Source organism: Camelus bactrianus, chromosome 8 (assembly GCF_048773025.1).
Source record: "Camelus bactrianus isolate YW-2024 breed Bactrian camel chromosome 8, ASM4877302v1, whole genome shotgun sequence".
Classification (NCBI taxonomy): Eukaryota; Metazoa; Chordata; class Mammalia; order Artiodactyla; family Camelidae; genus Camelus; species Camelus bactrianus.
Genome location: NC_133546.1, coordinates 94,928,359 through 94,940,580, shown reverse-complemented (window position 1 = coordinate 94,940,580; position 12,222 = coordinate 94,928,359). Strand labels below are relative to the sequence as shown.

Sequence of the window (12,222 nt, the reverse complement as noted above, 5' to 3'; positions counted from 1 at the left end):
TAGAGGTCTAGTACAGATCTGTTGGTTTTTGCTACAGTGCATGACATGAGGCCTAGGAGAGAGAGCTTTGCTGCTGATTGCCGGAAGGACAGATCCCAGATCTCAGTCTCCCCTCCTGTAAAATGAAGTGGCTGGACTGGATTCTTTCCTCTTCTAAGATGAGTTTCCATGAGCCTGTGTCTTTTGTTTATATTCAAGAGTATTAGCAATGTCAGATAATATACTGAATACCCCTCCCTTCCCCGAAACAAACTGCAGTATGTGCTACATAAGCTTTTAGTTATCTGATTCTTGTTTCTGATTCAACAGGCAATTTTTGTGTTGCATCTTTCCCGGCAACCTGGAAGGTCTTTTTAGCCATAGGAGGCGCTGTTGCACCTTCATACAGTCTTAATTTTCCTGTTTGTAAAAGAAGGCTTAACGAATATTTTTTTGCTTTGATTCCTTTGCTTAGTGCTTCAGAATAGCACAATGTCCATTATGTCTGTCTACCTGGAAAAATTATTCTGCTTATATCTTTGTTTTATTCTGTCATCTCGCTGTGAACATTTCAGACTTGCTGTGCAGACAATGGCAAAATCGGTCTTTTATTCCAGTGTTAGCAACGAGTGAGCCGGGATTTTATAAAGCAGCTAGAAGCGGCCTCTTGAGCACCTTAAAGCTGAAAAGTGTACTGAGTTCCCTGAGTATTGACCCAGCCGCTGTGTGTCATTTGGTGGGAGGTGATTTTGTACATAGAAGAAGGAGTGTAGTGATTTGACTTGGGTTTGCGTGCACGCGCTGCCACTGAGCCACGTGAGCCTGAGTCAGTTTGTTCTGAGTTTCTCCCTCGTCTGTGAGATGGGGATGCTCGTATATGCTTTGCAGAATTGTGAGAATTAGAAATTATGTAAAGTGTTTAGCACAGTGGGAATGTCAAAGGGCTCATAAAGTTTAGCTCCTGTTTTGTATGAAGCCATCATTTTAGAGTCTTTGGCAATTACTAAGAAACAGGAAAATAAGAAAAGCTGGTTTTATGATGAAAGATATTTGAGGAGGTTCCATAGTTCCTATACCCATAATTTAGCATCAGCAAAGTCAGGACGGTTACACAGTCGCCCTGAACCAATGTTAAGCCACAGAATTTTTTGGTACTTCATATATATTGGGGCTTAAGTGGACCCAATACTTATACACATGTTTTCTCCAGCAGCCAACTGAGAGATGACACAGAAGAACAGACAGGCGATAAATGTCTCCTTTATTACTGATGAAGCCACGTTCTCCATGAAATTCAGGGCTGTGGGAAAATGCGTGTCATGATACTGTGTCCCAGAATTAGAGACTCACGCAGTCCCAGGTAACTCTGGGCCACAGCGAGCCTTCCCTTAAGATGATCTGCCCCATCCTGCACAGGGCTGCCCTGCCAAGGAGCTGAGCATCCCGGGTGCTCCCCAAGGGTGGCCAACACTGGAGGGAAAGGAAAGGTTTCATATGCCCTGCTTGTCTCTCCGGACTCACACCTCAATCTGGTATTGTGAAGAGTGCTAGCCGTTGGCCAGGGGTCAGGGGTGTGAAGGGGGAAGCACTCTCCATGGACCAGAGTAGTGTGGAGGAGGCATCCCTTCTCTCAGTTTAAACAAGAGAAGGGTGCTCTCCAAGAGTTTATAAGAGGGGAAATAAGGATTTCCTTTGGGACTCAGACTAGCCATGAAACACAGAAGATGATTAGTAGGGAGACTTGTAAATCTCTTTCTTATTAAATTCACATTTGTTGAGCACCAAAAATGTGCTACATACTTTTCTGAGCGTTTTACAGAAATGAATCCTTCAATCTTCACAACAAGTGAGTAAGGGAGATTTGATTGTTATCCCAGGTTTACAATGTGGAAATTGAGGCACAGAGAGAGTAAGTAAGTTGGCCAAGGTCACAGAGCTAGTAAGTGGCAGAGCTGGAATTTAAACCCTTGCTGTCTGGTTTCGAGGCTCCCAGGGATGGGCTTTGGGTGTTTAGAGGTATCTGCATCCCTGGATCTCTGTACCTCTGTGCATCACTTAGCCCAGAAAGGACAGGGAAAGGAGAGTTACACAGGTGCTCACAGTCGTGTCTCAGCCACTGTCCACGGACAGTGCACCGTGATTGGCGTTAAATGTCTTCTGGGCTGCAGATCTGTTCGTATAACAGAAATTTAGTCCATTGAGTTAATCTAGAAACCCTTCCTGCTCTGCTTCTGTCCATGGTTGCCATGTGACTGCCTGCCCGTGATTGGGCCGTTGAGGAGAATTTGTACTCATAGTTGAACTCTGATATTTCAGTCTGGTTCGTAGTTTCACATCTCCTGCTACATTAATAAATTCAATTTCTGGTTTTCTTGCATCAGTCTCTCATGAGTTTGGTTAATGTGACATCAGTCCATGGGAGCCCAGGGTTGCTGACGGTATATTTTCTGAGCACGTTGTGGCACTTCTACCCGTGCGGACCTGGGTGGAAGATTTCCGCCTTCCGCACTGATTTCCCCGAAGAGCAGGGTCCTCTCCCACCCCCGGATGTGAGGCTGGGAGCTCTCAGAGTAGGCCAGTCAGAGGCCAAGTCCACCAATCAGAAAATGATGAAGTCCTTGGAAGTGGGTTTAATAGAAAAAAAGGGCTTCCAGGTAGTCCGATGGGCTGTTCGAGTCCATTTGGTGAAAAGCTATCCACTGTTTCTGGTTGAGCTGCTTCTTTGCTGTTGAAAAGTCTGGATTACATGGAGGGATTTTAAAAAGCAGAAAGGTGTGATTTCATGAGGTACATCTACACCGGTGAGAAGTGATGGATGACCGCCTGTGTGAGGCATAGACAGAGTCTTACAAACTTCATAAAACAGCTTTAAAACTCTGCCATCTGAGTGCACTTCATATGGGGTCCAATTCATGACTGGGCATGCTGAGAGGGCAAATAATTGATAATGGCAGAAAGGACACGGAGGCATCAAAAAGGTCTCAGTCATGTTCCCTGTTTAAAGGATGTGGCACAATGTAATATATTTGAGCTGGTTCTTCACTGAACAGTTTTGAGTGTTTTCTGGGACTCCCCAGTGCACCAAGGTTCCGTGCAGCTGGTTGTCCCCTCAGTGCAGCTCTGTCAGCGCTCATCCTGGGCTGACGTGGTGTCACGGGGAGCAGGACGGTCAGCGTCCCCGGCTCCTCCGAGCTCCGTTTCTTCATCCGCAATGCTGGGTTTCTCTTCGGTGTCTACTTAGTAGGGTTGCTGAGAATCACACGTGATGGTTGTCAGGGGCGATTTGTGGTTGTCTCTGTGATTGTCATATAGTGAATATTTGATAGAAACTCTTGTATTTTATTAAAATTATGGCTCCTAGATTGCAGTGGTTTTTAGTCTGCATTTACTCTTTTTATAAATTTATTCTTATTTTTAAATAAGCACTTATTTTTATGAAGGTACTGGGGACTGAAGCCAGCACATTGTGCATGCTAAGCAGGTGTTCTACAACTGAGTAATACAGACCCTCCTTGTCTGAACTTAAAAATAAATATTTCAATACACAAAATAGCTCTTAAACACCATCATGGGACCTATTTTCTGTATAGACAATTGAATACATATGCTATTTCAATAAGAATAAATGTTGTTGGGACATACTTTCTGAATCTGTTTATGTGTTTAAAAACGATCATAGGTAGTGATAAACACGAGTCTTGGATCCACTACTTAGGGTCTGTTTTGCCATCATGGGAAATTATATTCTACAGAGAAGGCTAATTGGGTCTCGTTGATATTTGGATGATTTAGCAGATGATGAAGGCTTTCAAAAGCTGACAGTTTTGTATTTTAAACTAACTACAAAGTTATCTTCTATAAATTGGAAGTCCTCAGCTTGTGAATTGCCCAGTAATTCAGTGTGTACATGTCTGTGTCTCTGTGAACGTGTGTGTGTGTGTGTGTGTGTGTGTGATTTCAGGAAGGTAGAAATAAGTTCCATATAGCCTTCTGATACCTTTCTCTTCCAGTTCAAGGTATAGGCATATATTTATACAAATAAATTGATACTCTTTTGTCATTTGGCATATTGGTGTGTATAAAAGGTTCTCATACTTGAGCTTAGAAAATAGGGGAGATAGAGGCAGGAAGGTTCCTTACACTTTGTGCAGGATGAGAAACAGTAGCTTTTCTTTTTTCTACTAAAGCAAACTGGCACTGAATTGTAACATACTATTACTCAGAATTGCTTTTCTGATCAGATACGAGTGCCTCAGATTTTTCAAGGCAACATGAATGATGAAATGTGTTTTAGCAGTTATCTTTAAATGTAGTTTTATTTTTTAAGTAAAAGGCTATAGCCTGTCCTTTCTTCCAGCGTTACAAGAAGTTCCCATTGATCCAGGTACATGATAAATGTGCTTAGTTTCTTCGGGTTATTGTTTTTTTTTTTTTTTTAAGTGCTTGTTTCATTGTGGTGTGAATGAATGTTTAAAATTTCTGGATTTTGATGTTTAGAACATGCTGATTTATCAGAACTGTTAAAAACCTGATTGTTGTTTGGTCCTCGTTTGGTGGGGCAACCTATTGATTTCTGTTGTCTGTTAAAGAGGGAAATTCTTCCTCTAGCCTGTAGATCATTAAGTGAATGGTTTGCAGTGTGCCTTTAAAATTCTTTGAATGCATTGAGTATGTTTGTCCAGTGAATTTTGAATTGACTCATAGTAATGACTTTGTTTGATTCTGTGGCTTTTGCTCCTCTCCACATGAATTTGAATTCTCTGTTGCATTTTATATACGTGTTCTTAACAGGGGAAGAAATTTTGCATTTTTTACATAGGTGGGTTTTCCTATCCCCTCTGAATTCCTTCTGTAATTGATACAGCGAAAATCTGTTATTGCAGTGCTTAATTATTTCATAAACTATTTTTTGGCTTAATCAGAAACAATGACAAAGAATGATAATTAAAAAACATGAAAACCTTCCTTCCTTTGAAGAATAGAAATGAGGTGGTCAGGCTCACGCGTTCTTTGTACCTGACACCCTTACTTTCATGTCATTGTGTATCATGATTCGGAGTTGGAGTTGCTTCAGGTTTGTAGATTTTTGTTTTAACATTTGTGTTGAATTCATTCTCTAGGCTGATGTTTCCTGTTGCGTTTGTGGAAAGTGTAGGTGAAGGGAAACAGATACTACGTTTTGTATTCAGGAGGCCTGTGTTGCTGAAGAGAATAGAGTAGAGGGTGGGCTGAGTAACAGAGTGACACTCCCTCACCTCCAGGCTGAAATTGATGAACAATGAAATCAATTAGGTGTATCGGTATTTATTTGACCAATAGAAGTCAGAGGGCCCAGACTGTCTAGTTATGCGCAATGGAAAGTACTGAATTCACCTGCAGAATTAGGTGATTTACCAAGTAGAAGCAGCTTAGAGCAATCAGAAAAATCAGTTCTATGATGAGATATAAAAAGAATATAATATCTATTATTTCTGAAACTTTTCTATGTTAAGTTGTGTAGAGCTAAAATTAAGTTCCAAGCACCAGGATTTAAGAGTCTGGGTGGTTCTGTGGGATCGTTATTCAGGGATGTGTCTAGACCCTGCTGGAATGCCCGAAGCTGGCAGGAAAAGACCCAGAGCCAGGATTTGTCATTCTAGGGTGTCCTCCATAAGGGTTCCATGTGATAGCCCATGATTGGGTTAACAAATTTAACAGACACCAGACGCATGTCAACCTTAAGAAGAAAAAGTGTGCTTATTAACTGCTTTCAAGCAAGCACCTGTGCATCCTCACTCCTGTCTCCTTGCCATAAAAAGCAGAGACAATGCCTTGCTTGCATATTTGAGGTTTTAGATAGCACTCTGTTCATTGCACAGCAATGACCCAGGACCTCAGCTATAAATGCTGGGCTTGCGTGCTGTTAGATACTCTATTATCCCCAAAACACGGACCTGGCTGGACTGGTGGTCTGCTTTGTAATGAATATCTAAAGAATTTATCTTGTTCCCCTCTCCCCATGACTCCCCTAAAGGTAAACTAAGACTTTTTACTCATTGTGGATTCTACAATCTCTGTCTCATCCTGTCTTTCCCAAAGTTCCTGTTTACTATCACACAACTGTTAAAGACTATTTTCTTTGATTATACACAATAAATATGGGAGCATTTGAGAGGCTCTTGGAGTTGGCTCCCTACTCCCTCTCGCTTTCTTTCGTTTTTCCACAGTCTTGAGTCATTCATTCCATGTCGGTAAGACTTCTGCCAGCCAGATCCCACAGTTCCAGGTGAGAAGGATGCAGACTTTATCTCTCCTACCCGAGGGAGAGAGAGAAGAGAATTGAGATCTGCTCCCCCGTGGTCCCTTCCTGCCCCAGGGCCACTGCAGTTCACCTGCAGCCTTCTGGCCTCTGCTCTCATGGCCTCTGTCCCAAGAATGATATCAGCCTTTTTTTCCCTTGTCAATATTTCCTGTGCCTTTCAGGAGTTGGTCTCTTCTCTGCAATTCCACCCTGGCAGATGTGATGGTGGTCAGCGTGCTGGTGGGCAGTCATTTGGGGACTCCCAGGAGCCATTCTGATTCTCCTGAGTCTCTCATTCGGGGTTACAAAACTGTCGAGAACCGGAGGAATCCCATTCAAGTGAGGTCAACACAGTATTACATCACTTTCATTTTTTTTTGAATTTTCAGTAGAGAAATTATTTGTAACAAACTGTTCCAGATTTTCGGCCGCCTGCTTTCCTCACCAGTAATTCCTTGCTGGCTCTGGTGCTTGTTTAAAGAGCCAGGTTTCTTCTCTGGTCATTTCTAGCAGCTGGGCTTGCCGAATCCTTGATCTGCATTTGAAGCAGAATGCTTCTTCGTGATGTCAAACTGATTTTCCTTGTCATGTCTTAATATTTTTTGTACACTCAGCAACTGTTTCAAGTGAAATGCTCTTGTCCAATTTCGGTTAACTCACATTTGCTGAACTCCTGCTTTCATGCTGAGGGCAGTTTCTTCTTCCTGTAATAAAATTTAGCAATTTGCATTTACTATGGGAAGGTACTGGCCCGAGGTGCTCTCGTTCTTAACAGTTTTAATAACAATTCACCCCTTAAAATGTACAGTGGTTTTTACTCTATGCCCAGAATTGTGCATCCCATTCAGTCTTAGAACATTTTCATCCCCCCAACAGGAAGCTCCTTATGCATAAGCAGACATCCCCATCTTCCCCATCCTCTCACAGCCCCATGGAGCCACTTTTCTCTCTCTGTGGGGTTTGCATCTGCTGGAAATTTCATGTAAATCGAGTTACTTCATGTAAGTGGAAGCATCTATTGTGACTGACTTCTTTCACACTGAGTAACGTTTTCAATATTTGTCCACTTTGTGGCCTGGGTCAGTAGTCTATGCTTTGCTATTGCTGAATAATATTCCTCTGTATGGCTGGGCCCCTCTGTTTACCCATTCATCACGTGATAGGCATTTGTGTTGTTTCTGCTTTCTGGCTGTGATGAGAAATGGCACCGTGAATATTCCTGTAGGAGTTTTTATGTGAACATTTGTTTTCAGTTCTCTTAAGTGTGTGCCCAGGAAGCAAAATTGCCTGGTTATTCAGAAACCAAATGTTCAACTCACTAAGGACCTGCCAGGCGTTTTTGTAAAGTGGCCAGGCTGTGTTACATCCTCACCAGCAACGGCTGCAACCTCTGCATCTTCTGTGTCCTCATTAGTGCTCGTTACACTTTTTTTGATTATAACCTATTGTAGTGAGTGTGAAGCGGTTTCTCCTAGTGGTTTTAACTTGATTTCCCTTACAGCTAATGATATTGAACATCGTTTCGTTGTGCTTATTGGTCATTTGTATATTTTCCTTGATAAATGTTTTTCAGATCCTCTATTCATTTTTTAATTGAGTTGCCTTTTTATTGTTCTGTAGTAGGAGGTTCTTTTTGTTTTTGTTTTGTTTTGTTTTTTTTTTTTTTGGTAGATACAAATTCCTTATCAGATAAATTATTTGAAAAAATTTCTGCTGTGTGTTGTTTTTTCACTTTCTGGATGGTGTCCTTTGAAGCAAAGTTTTAAAATTTGATGAACTCCAATTTATCTCTGTTTTCTTTTTCCTTGTCCTTTTGGGGTAATATTTAATATCTGAGGTATTTTATTTAACCTTTTATATATAAAATAACTTAATTATTAGGACCGTTCTAGGAGACGGGTGCTGTTGTTGTCCCCAGTCTATGGATAGGAGACTGGGATGCAGAAAATTTCACTGACTTATCAGTGTCAAAGCTACCCAGTGCTGTGGGAGTTCAGACCCTCATGTTTGTCCCCAGCATCTGTGCTCTTCACCACCATGCTCCACTCCTTCCTGGAATCGTTAATGAAAAATCTTTACTTTTTTGATTTCTTGTTAGTTTTTGTTTTTCTCATTGGGGCCTCATCTCCTCATTTTCCTTAAAGAGATCAGTGTAGGTTTATTTTAGGTCTCATGTAGGCAGAAGCATTGCTATCAGTTAACTTCTTTATTACTCACTCCCCATTGATGGCTGTTGCTAATTGACCTACTGAAGTCTTGCTTTAGTCTTTCCTTCTCATGACACTAACAACAGAGTCATGACTTACAGAATGCTTAAAGAAGAAAGTACTTGATTGATTTTATTTTGCTACCCAATCAAACGAATCAAATAAAAACCCCAGAGTTGACACAGACGGTAAGCCCTCCAGAATAGGCTCACTGTCTTCCTTGTGTTTCATTTGTTTGGTCACAGTGTCTGGATAGTGCCTTGCTGTCCAGCAGTTTTGTTAGGATACAGTGCTCGTGAATCATTGTAAGGACAGAATTTTAACAACAGACTGTGCTGTTCATTTCACGAGGGAAAAGTTAATATAGAAATACTGCTCAGATCTATTTTAAAATTAAGCTTGGAATTTTGAGAAGAGTTCAAGAAACCATACAAAGATCTTTTTCACTAATTTTATATCTATCTTAGACACATTATGGTTACATAGCAGAGTACCTTATCAAGTAGATTTGACAAGAGTTGTGTATTATTGATTATTTGTTTTAGTTGAAATATTCTACCTGGGATAAAATATTCAGTGCCCATAAATGAACAAATATGTTTGTATTTCTATGCAACATGGGAGCAGACTTCATATGTTTCTATATAATATATATGACTGCGTGTTTTAATCTGTCTTTCAGTGTTTTTATAGTTTTTCCAGCAATGTTGTAACTTTAGAATTCTTCTAAGAAAATCACCCCAGATTCTAGTGCAGTTTGTACTGTGTATCCTGTCTTACGCATGGGATTCCACTGTCCCCAAAGGGAGGAATTTCCTCTTCTATTGTGTTAGTATCAGAGTTAAAGGAACTGTGATTTCTAGGCCTTTGCTCTCCATGTGTTTGCATTTGGCTGTCAATCGCGATTTTCCCTTTCTTGAGTTTTCATTGTTCAATTAGAATTTTTGAAAATAACTATTAATAAGTTGCATCGATCTCCCTAGAAACTTGATGTGTTTGTGCTTTTCAATTTTCAATTTATGTAAAATGTAAATACACACTTGTTTTTAAGTAGTCCTTTTTCACTAGATATTTGGTTACCTCTTTATAGTTAAAATATTTTTTCCCAATGAATGAATCGGTGTGCATATTTTAAAAGATACCTTACTTTTTATTTTTCTTATTGTAACAGTTATATTCATTGTAGAGAATTTAGAAAATACGGATATACACAGTAAAAACTTCACAATGGCCTCTAATCTCACCTAGACATACAGATGTTAGGTTTGAAAATGAGAATTACAAGTCCTCTCACATTGTTCTTCTTTTTCAAGTACGTTCTGGTTACTGAGACCCTCGAATTCCCATATGAATTGTAGCAGCAGATAGTCAGTTTCTGCAGAGGAGACCGCAGGGATTGTGATCGAGGCCACGTTGAATATACGGATCGTTCTGGGGAGCACTGCCATTCCAAGAGCGCTGTCTTCTGATCCAGCAATGTGCGTGGTTTGTCTGTCCTTGTATTTAGGTTTTGTTTAATTTTTTTTTAACAATGCTTTGAGTTTACAGAGTTATTTTACTTTTTTTTTTTTTTGCCTTTATACTGAGGACAAGTGTGCCAGGTACCGGGATCAGAAGTGTATTTGAGCCCCGCCACTTGCTGCCACCATGGTCGCTGCGCTCTTGCTTCACCCGCTCTACAATCTTGCACAGAATAGGACCTCAGTAACTCTCTCTCTCGAATGATTGTATGCTTGTTGGATGATGCTTGAGAGTCCGTGTGATGATTTTTTTTCCCCAGCCTTTCCCCACTTCTTTACTATGCCCTTTCTCTTCCTTTCCTCCAGCCTGGGTTTCAGTTTACCTGTGGCATTGATTTTTCTTGTCTGTAGACACTTCCTTTCACTGGTTCACGATAATTTTACATGTGGGCTGTGGAAACTTGCTAGATGTCAAGAAAGAGCCAATCCATTGCATGCTAGTATTTTTAGAGTGCATTATTGTTTTATCGATTGAAATTAAATCAGGGTGACCCCCTGAGCCCTCCCATGAGCTGTTTTTGCCTTCCTACAGGTGATAATGCTCTGGCTGCTGAATGTGCCCTTTCCCCAGACTTGGTTTTGGAGTTAAGTCACCATCAGTGGAGCCCTCTCTTTAAAAGATGAAGAAAATATTTGCTCCTTCTCCCTGGTTGGGGATTTGGATGAGATGAGGCAACAGATAAAGAATGGAGCCCCACCTCATTCTAACACCCGATTATTCCGTTTCTTTCTCCACGGAAAAAGAGTACAATTCAACACTATAAAGATTGATTGTGAGCAAATGAGATAGACAGGACAACCGATCATTTATTAAATATACTTTCATGCCAGAAACAAATGTATTATACACACAAAAAGCACAAAAAGCACGGTAGTACCGTGATTACAAACGTGGGTCCGAGTTCGAGTCCTGCTCTGGAATGACCAGTCCTGTGAGATGGAGAACTGGTAGGTTGGCTTAGCCTCTCCCGGGCTTGTTTTCTGTCCTGCAGAGATGGGGCTCGCTATGGGTCCCTCCCCCTTAGAGGAGCTGTAGTGTGCAAATGATGCGCGTGGGCAGCCCGAGCACAGCTGCTCGTTCCTCGTAAGTGCAGGAGAGCATAGCTTTTGTGGTGAAGGCTTTATAACAGCCCCGTGTAGACTCTCAGTGCTCCAAAGGGATGCCTTGTGGTTTGCAGATGGGATTCTCATTTCTGTAAATACCCAAGGATTTTGTAATTGGGCCCTGCTGATTTGAATCTATTCTTTAGAAAGTACACATTATAGATATATTTTTCAAGCATGCATTCTTTTTTCTTTTATTATTTATAGTTCAACCCTCTCTCTTGGTGGGACTTTTCATGGAATCCAGGAAACAGCCCTAAGCCACGTAGCTCTTCACACGTCTCCGTGGCGGTTTACTTCCCTGACTAGAAGAGGGTTCTGCATAGGGAATTTTCTTTGTTCCCCTTTTCTTGGAGTCTCTCTGTCTGTCTGCCCACCTCTCACCTGTCCATCTGTCCAGTTCTCTACCCACTCATTCTTCTGACTTGTTCCAAAAAGCATTTCAGGCAGCTTACAGAAGAACAGATACCAAATAAACAGGTGAGAAAATGGGGCCAAGTTCAGACAGTGAGGCTAGGAGGCGAGCCTGTGTGAGGGTGGCAGGCATGAGAGACACGCGTCTGCCCTGTGACTTTTATGATCGACAGCAAGAGTGTGCCTGAGGCTCCCAGCAGACACAGGGAAGCAGGGTTTGTGGGAGATGCTCACTGGCTGTGAAATAAATAAGTGGCTGAGGAGAAGCCCAGCCTTTCCAGCTACTAAGGCTTAGGAGAATATTTTGAGTGTCTTCAACATCAGAGTATTTCTTCTTTTCTTTTGTCAGAGTTCTACATATAGTTGGTTACATTCTGTACCTGGAAATTTCTACAAAATTTCTTCCCACGTGAGTCCTATGACTCGGGAATGTGGTGGTTCTGCTCATTGACTGGGGTTGGCCAGAAACCGAAAATGACAGCTTCAAAGGAGCCTGGGATTTGTCAGTTATGTTTTGTCAGTACTGTAGAGTTCAAAAAATGCTTTCACAGTATCTCTCCATCTGAGGCGGCAGCGTGCTCTCTTACCAGCATCAGGAGCTCAGGGCCACGGGATGGTGGGGGCTGACTGCATTGCCGTCAAGACAGCTGAGCTAGTCACTGCAGGTGTGGTTCTTTTACGTAAGGCCTTTCATGTTCTTTACTTGAATGTTTCAACA

General features: G+C 41.5%; 1 protein-coding gene across 50 annotated transcripts in view; it reads left to right on the top strand.

The window, feature by feature from the left end:
- Positions 1 to 12,222, top strand: part of LOC141578437 (uncharacterized) — a 511,397-nt gene that overhangs the window by 42,017 nt on the left and 457,158 nt on the right. For 6 of the 50 annotated variants that reach the window (XM_074368876.1, XM_074368873.1, XM_074368874.1 and 3 more), the window contains exon 16: positions 9,780 to 9,944. The exons of the other annotated variants lie outside the window; for them this stretch is intronic. The gene's annotated coding sequence lies outside the window, so the exon portion shown is untranslated. The remainder of the gene's footprint in view (positions 1 to 9,779; positions 9,945 to 12,222) is intronic. 50 annotated transcript variants of the gene reach the window in all.